This window comes from Peromyscus leucopus, chromosome 5, assembly GCF_004664715.2.
Source record: "Peromyscus leucopus breed LL Stock chromosome 5, UCI_PerLeu_2.1, whole genome shotgun sequence".
Classification (NCBI taxonomy): Eukaryota; Metazoa; Chordata; class Mammalia; order Rodentia; family Cricetidae; genus Peromyscus; species Peromyscus leucopus.
This window is the reverse complement of record NC_051067.1, coordinates 113,317,811-113,324,492: the sequence shown is the minus strand read 5'-3', so window position 1 is coordinate 113,324,492 and position 6,682 is coordinate 113,317,811. Positions and strand designations below refer to the sequence as shown.

The following is a 6,682-nucleotide window of genomic DNA, read 5'->3' as shown; positions in this document are numbered from 1 at the left end:
CTAGTTTTCAACCACATCAAAGACCTGAGAAGGAACATAATGGTACCTGAGAAATGGTAGATGGATGCAAGCAACTTTCAGGAATCTTGCAACAGTAGACCAAGACAGCTGGCAGCCTGGATAGTCACCTAATGTTTCTCAGCATTGTTGGTGCATTTAAATTGGCTACAGGCCTAGAGTATCTGACAGACCACTTTCAGAAGCAGGATTTCTGAAAGACCATCTTACCCTGTCTTGGCAGAGTACAGTGGTCGCTTTCCTTGTGTCCCGCTTGTCCAGAAAGGACAGCATTGCATTTGTACTGTCAGCCATCAAGGCAAGGGCAGTTCTTTGCCCAGTAGGCCATTTTGTGCCAAAAAGACAAACTTCCAAATGGAAATGTCTTAGAAGCCCAACATTCTCTCGGGATCAAATTAGTGCAGCCAGGAGCAATTGTGTCTCACGTCAACAGAATTTTAAGTTATTTAAATGCCATATTCTCTAGGTCTATGAAGTGTTTGAAGATTACCTATCTATCTGAAATATATCTATGTATACCTAGAAAACTTAACTAACATGGCTACAGATATGATTATCATAGATGACTAATTATTAATCTATTTTTAATTATCCATTACAATTTTAAATGAGTTACATAAACATAATACCTCAAACAAGAATAGAAATATATATATACAGTATAACAAAATTAACTTCAAGTTTGTATCAATTAACTAAAATTTATACCAATGTAAAACATTTTAAACATAAACTAAAATCTATACCAATGTAAAACATTTTAAACAAGTTGTTCTTTAAAAGTAGGTTCATTAATCTACCCTTTATCTTATCATCTCCATATCCTCCTATATATCTATATAATATCCCGTTTTCTTTTTTAGAAAGAGATCATATTTATAATCAACTTGTTTTAAATAAAAATATTGGTTTTTCTCTGTCCCACACCAGAGGGCTCTTCTGATTTGGACACAAGAATCTCTTAACCATTTTTTTTTTTAAAGTAATATGTCTGGGTTTAGAGGGGAGTGAGCCAATTCCACCTCTAAAGCCAGCTTGGTATATTTGGGAATTTGGGCGTAGCATCTCTTACTACTTCCTGCTGGAGGGGGGCGCTGTATCTTATGGGGACGCAAAGAAAATTTTAGACCTATGGGGTAGTCCGTGAGGCTGTATTGTGTGAATCAGTTGCCTTGAAACCGCTCTGGATGTTGGATCATCTGGGCCATGGTGTCATCGGAGACCTTTCAGGGGTCTTGGCTGGTGAAACCTGATGTATCTTAATCTGGAACAAATCCACAGTCTCTGGCTTTCTGTGGAAACAAAAGCAGAACCTCTTTTCCAAAGTAACATATCCTTATATCCAAATTTTGAAGTCAAGGTACTTTTAAAATATACATTTTGGCATAACTCAACAGCTTTTGTAATCAAATGTTTTTCTTTAGTTACGAATATCAAAGAGAACATAATCCAGATTCTCTGTGTGGTAGCCATCTTTACATGGCTTATGTTTTATATTACCTTGAGCCTATTGCTTTAAACTGCACCATTGTAAGACTGAAACGGCGCTGTGGCTGCTGGCTCTGCCCACTTTAGCTTCCCAACATGGCAGTGGTACATTTTCTACCAGCTCTGGGAGTCATCAAGTCTCAGAAATAGTGGGTGTAAGCTTTTATCAAAGCAGCGTGTAGCCCAGAAACCTTTTTTTTTTTTTTTTAATAATAGTAAAGACTAAATCTACCACACAGCTTAATGTGCCGCTGGCAGACGCCTCATTTCCGCCATACTGTCGGTCAAACGCACACGCCAGGAACCCGCCAGTGTTCAAACCCGCGTTTTGCGGCATCTAGCTGCCCATATGAGACAAGAAGCAGGAACCTGGTTTTGGCTCTGTTTAGAATTGGTTATTAAATATTCTCAGGTTTAAGGTAGAAACTCGAGCCGTTGGGCGCCATTTGTTGCTGGAGGGCTTCTCTCCAGGTTCCCCAAGCCCCGCAGTCCCACAATCCACTTATAAAATAATCACTCAGACGCTTATATCACTTATAAACTGTATGGCCGTGGCAGGCTTCTTGCTAACTGTTCTTTTATCTTAAATTAACCCATTTCTATAAATCTATACCTTGCCACGTGGCTGGTGGCTTACCAGAGTCTCTACATGCTGCTTGTCCTGGCGGTGGCTGCAGTGTCTCTCCCCCAGCCTTCCGCTTCCCAGAATTCTCCTCTCTCCTTGTCCCACCTACTTCCTGCCTGGCCACCTACTTCCTGCCTGGTCACTGGCCATCAGTGTTTTATTTATATAGAATGATATCCACAGCAGTCTTGTTTTATAAGTCAAACCAGCCTGAAACTCAAGCTCCTCCTGTAACGGCCTCCTGAGTGTTGGCAGTGCAGGGTGGGGGGGAACCACAAGCAGCTAAGCCACTGCTTTGAGATGCTTTTCACACAGTCTCTCCCACATGCTGGACACTATCAAGCTTGGAATGCTTTGTTCTTCTCCAATTCATCTTTCATTCCAGGAGTCTGTTCCAACTGTGAGCTTAAAAGGGTAACTGGAAAAAATTACGTTTCCTCACCCAAAGCCATTAAGTGTGGATCATGACGAATATTTACCTTTCACTGAACAGCCCTTTACATTGTCTGAGTTTCTTTTACTGTGTGATGTAGTAGCAACGTATTATTATTATTATTATTATATTTTTTCTTTAATATATATTTTATTTTACAATATCATTCAGTTATACATATCAGCCATGGGTTCCCCTATTCTCCCCCCTCCCACCCCCTCCTTTATTATTAAAGTACTGGGTCTTGAACCCAGGGCCTCACAGATGCTAGGCAAATGCTATACCACTGTGCTACACTTACTAATTTATCTATTCATCTATCTGTCTATCTATCATCTATCTATCTATTTTTTGAGACAGGGTTTCTCTGTCAAACAGCTCTGAATGTCCCAGAACTTGCTTTGTAGACCAGGCTGGCCTTGAACTCACAGAGATCTGCCTGCCTCTGCCTCCCAAGTGTTGGGATTAAAGGCATGGGCCACCACTGCTAACCCTAATTTCTTAATTAAAAATTTCCAGGAAATTACTCAATATTTGATAATGTGCTTATGTATTTTTTTGTTTGTTCATATTGTTTTTGTTTTTTGAGACAGGGTTTCTCTGTGTAGCCTTGGCTCTCCGGAAACTCACTCTTAGACCAAGCTGGCCTCAAACTCACAGATATATGCCAGCCTCTGGATTAAAGGCATGTGCCACCACTGCCCACTCAATGTCCATGTAATCTTTAATGTGAAGAGTAATCCAGGACTGGAGAGATAGCTCAGTAGGGAAGAGGACCTGGGTTCAATTACCAGCAGCGACATGGCAGTTCACAACTGTCTGTAATTCCAGTTCCAGGGAATCTGACAACTTCACACAGACATACATGCAAACAAAACATCAATGCACATGAAATATAAATAAATAAATAAATAAATAAATAAGAGAAAACCATAGAAAAGTATCTTTCTATTATTTATTGTGTCCTCTACTATCAATTTCACTAAAAATTGGCAGCTGAATTTTTTTTTTAAAGTACAGTATGTGCCTGTAGTTTTTGATTTTAAAAACCTATACAAGCTCTTCTTTCAGAAACATGCTGGAAAAATCTTACGTGACGATTTATACTTTCAGGCAATTTATTGGAGTAGTTTCAAGTTGAAGAAGTGCAAATTCTTTTTTTGACCATTGAAGACAAGCTGCTCAACCCTGTAAGAGAATATACGGACTCCAGAACTCTGGCGACAATATTTTGATATTGATATCATTGATAAACTACTATATTCTTTAACAAAGCCTTAGAGAGAGGCAGAGGAAGTCACTTTTAACATTTTCACTTTCATTAGAAAAATAGATGGCGAACTCTCTTCCTCCCAGTCTTCTTCCGGCTCGCAGGTTCAAATGCAAACCGGTTTTAAAAAAAAAAAAAAAGGAAGAAAATTCTCAGGCTCTACCCTGAAGGGTTGGGCACGAGATGACGGACATGGATTTCTACCAATTGTATGAGGTTTCTTCGCACGAGGTTCTCGCCGAGGAAGTATCAAGAGCTGGCCAATGAGAGCGTCACTATTTCAGCCAGCGGCGACCAATGGAAGAAGAAGAGAGGGTATTGGTCGCCGCCTGACCAATAGGCGCTCGCTGAGCCGCGGCTCGAGCCGGGCGCTGGAGGAGTCCCGGGGAGTTGTTTGGCGCGGGCGCGGTGAGTTTTGCGCGGCAACGACTGCAGAAGTCGCGGTCGTTCGGGGCGTCCGACTTGGTCCCTGCGGTTTGATGTGAGGCGGGTCCCTGCTTCTCCTCGGGCCTCGGGGCTCTGGATGCCGATTGTCTTCCGTGCCTGGTCGCAGGGCCTAGTCAGGTAGGCTGAAGGCGGGCTGGGAACTCGGCGGTCTCCTTCGGCCCGGGGCTAAGGACCTTGAACCTTTTTCCTTCCGTCTCGAGGAATAGGGGGGTCGGGGGCGAGAAAGGCGGAAACGACGAGCTCCCCGGAAGGAGCTGAAGCGGGGTTCTGCTTGCGCCGGTTGCGGGCCCCGTACGGAGTAGTTCTGCTGGGGCCTCCCGTGCTGCTCCAGCCCCAGGTCACTCGCGGTTTAACAGAACTGATGTTTTAACCACCACCGCGCCAGCGTCACTGTGACGGGAAGTAGTTTCATTTTCTCTTCTGCAGGTGAACAGGTTTGGACAGACAGGTTAGGAAACAAACTTGAGGTTTTCCAAGTACTAAAGGGGGGAGCCTGAATTTGAACCCAGGTCAAACTGAATCCCCACGGCCTCCCGACGTCCTGTGTGTTGGAACCGCCTCCTGGTTCCAAAGCTTCTTGTAAGATGACAAGTTCACGTTTTGAGGGCTCCTGACATTTCGTGTCCATCACACTAGCGTTTTTGTAACGTGCCGACCGTAATGAAGGCGGCGGGCCCGTGCGTTTGTTGTAGACAACAGTCCTAGGTTCGTGCACAGGATTTGGGAAAAGGTCGTGTTTATTGCTTTCTACCAGTGCGATGAAGGAACTAACTTAATTGTAAACTTTAAATAGCCGCCTGTAAGAAGTAGTGTTCAGAGTGGACAGTGGTGTGTCCCTGGATTCTGCCTTTATTGATCCGATCCTGCCTTTTGTTCACATAAGTCTAAAGTAATGTCTCTAGAGTGCATCTATAAGTAACTCAGGCATGCTTGTTTGTGACGTCTCCCTCTGGAGCCCAGACTGACCTCAAATCTGAGGAACTCCTTCCGTCTCTGCCCCTCTTAAGGATGGAATTACTGTTGACACTAAGCAGCTGCAGGGCCTTTTAAGATAACTAGAACCACATTAAAAGCTTTACGTGTTTTTTGAGGAGTAGTGAAGAATTTTTTTAAGCATATCCCTTTTTTTTTTTTTTTTTTTAAGATTTATGTATTATGTATACAATGTTCTGCCTGTGTGCCAGATCTCATTACAGGTGATTGTGAGCCACCATGTGGTTGCTGGGAATTGAACTCAGGACCTCTAGAAGAGCAGCCAGTGCTCTTAACCGCTGAGCCACCTCTCCAGCCCAGCAAAAAAATATATATATACACATATATTTGCATTAAAAAGTTAAAATTGCTAGGTTGTTTGTTTGTTTGTTTGTTTTTTAAATAGAAGTCTGCTGGAGTTTTAATAATGTCTAGGTCCTGGTATGTTCTTAGTTGTAGTTTTGGTTTATCATTTGGAGTTTTTTCTCTGTGTTTTGAGAAGTAGAGGATGCAGCACCAGCCATGAAGCCAATGCTGTGTGGAATTCTCTGCTGTTATCTTCCAGTTGAAATCAGAGCTGGTTGCTCTCTAGGCATGAGATGGGAGGAAATTCCATTTTAAAATATAGAACCATGCTGAAAATTAGAATAAGAAATTCTGTGCATTCATTACTCAGATCTAATGAGTCTTGGACTTTATTTTTTAGTTAATTAAAGTTGCTTATTAAAATAAGGTTTTGCTAAGTAGCTCAGGTTTCTGAAACCTGCTTTGTAGTTGAGGCTATCCCAGTTCACCATTCTCCTGCCTCTGTCCTCAGTCTGTTGGTGCTAGGATTACAGGTGTATCACCAAGGCCAGCAAGCTCCGCTCTGGTATAACTGCATATGTGCCAGGATTAATCCAAATACCTGTGTATACTAGGCTAGTACCAAGCTTCAGGCCCCAGTCTCACTTTCAGTTTTTCTCAAAGAAATTTAAATTTTATCTTGTAAATGTAAAAATGTCTTGTAAGAATGTCTTCTGTGGCTCGGCTGGGAGTAGATGGGTGGGTGGAGCTAGGTGGTAGAGCAGTATGCTTAGTGTATACAAGGCCCTGTGTTCAGTTCAGCCAGAATCATGTATACCAAAAAATGGCATTTCTGTATATCCTTTGTCACTTTTGGTGCTGTGAAAGATTAATATTACCGGTTAAGTAGAGCATTTTGTTTGTTTTGATAAAAGCCTATATGTAGGTTGAGACAAGATGGCAGGGTTTCTGGGAGATTACTTTTGGATACAATAGTTAAGCCTCTCTGTTATAATATTTTGGGACATACTATGATTATAGGAAAATGGTTGTAAATGGTTTGGTTTGGTTTAGATTGGTTTGGTCTGGTTTATAGCCCAGGCTGGCCTTGAATTCATGGTGATCCTCCATGCTCCAGAGTTGG

At 42.2% G+C, this 6,682-nt stretch overlaps 1 protein-coding gene across 3 annotated transcripts in view; it reads left to right on the top strand.

Annotated features, from left to right (window-relative positions):
• Positions 1 to 4,157: 4,157 nt before the first annotated feature.
• The window catches only part of Rfwd3 (ring finger and WD repeat domain 3), a 34,281-nt gene continuing 31,756 nt past the window's right edge, over positions 4,158 to 6,682 (top strand). The window contains exon 1 of one of the 3 annotated variants that reach the window (XM_037206280.1): positions 4,158 to 4,242. The gene's annotated coding sequence lies outside the window, so the exon portion shown is untranslated. Of the gene's footprint in view, positions 4,399 to 6,682 lie in introns of all 3 variants that reach the window. The other 2 variants (XM_028891055.2, XM_028891054.1) reach the window with 2 other exon arrangements.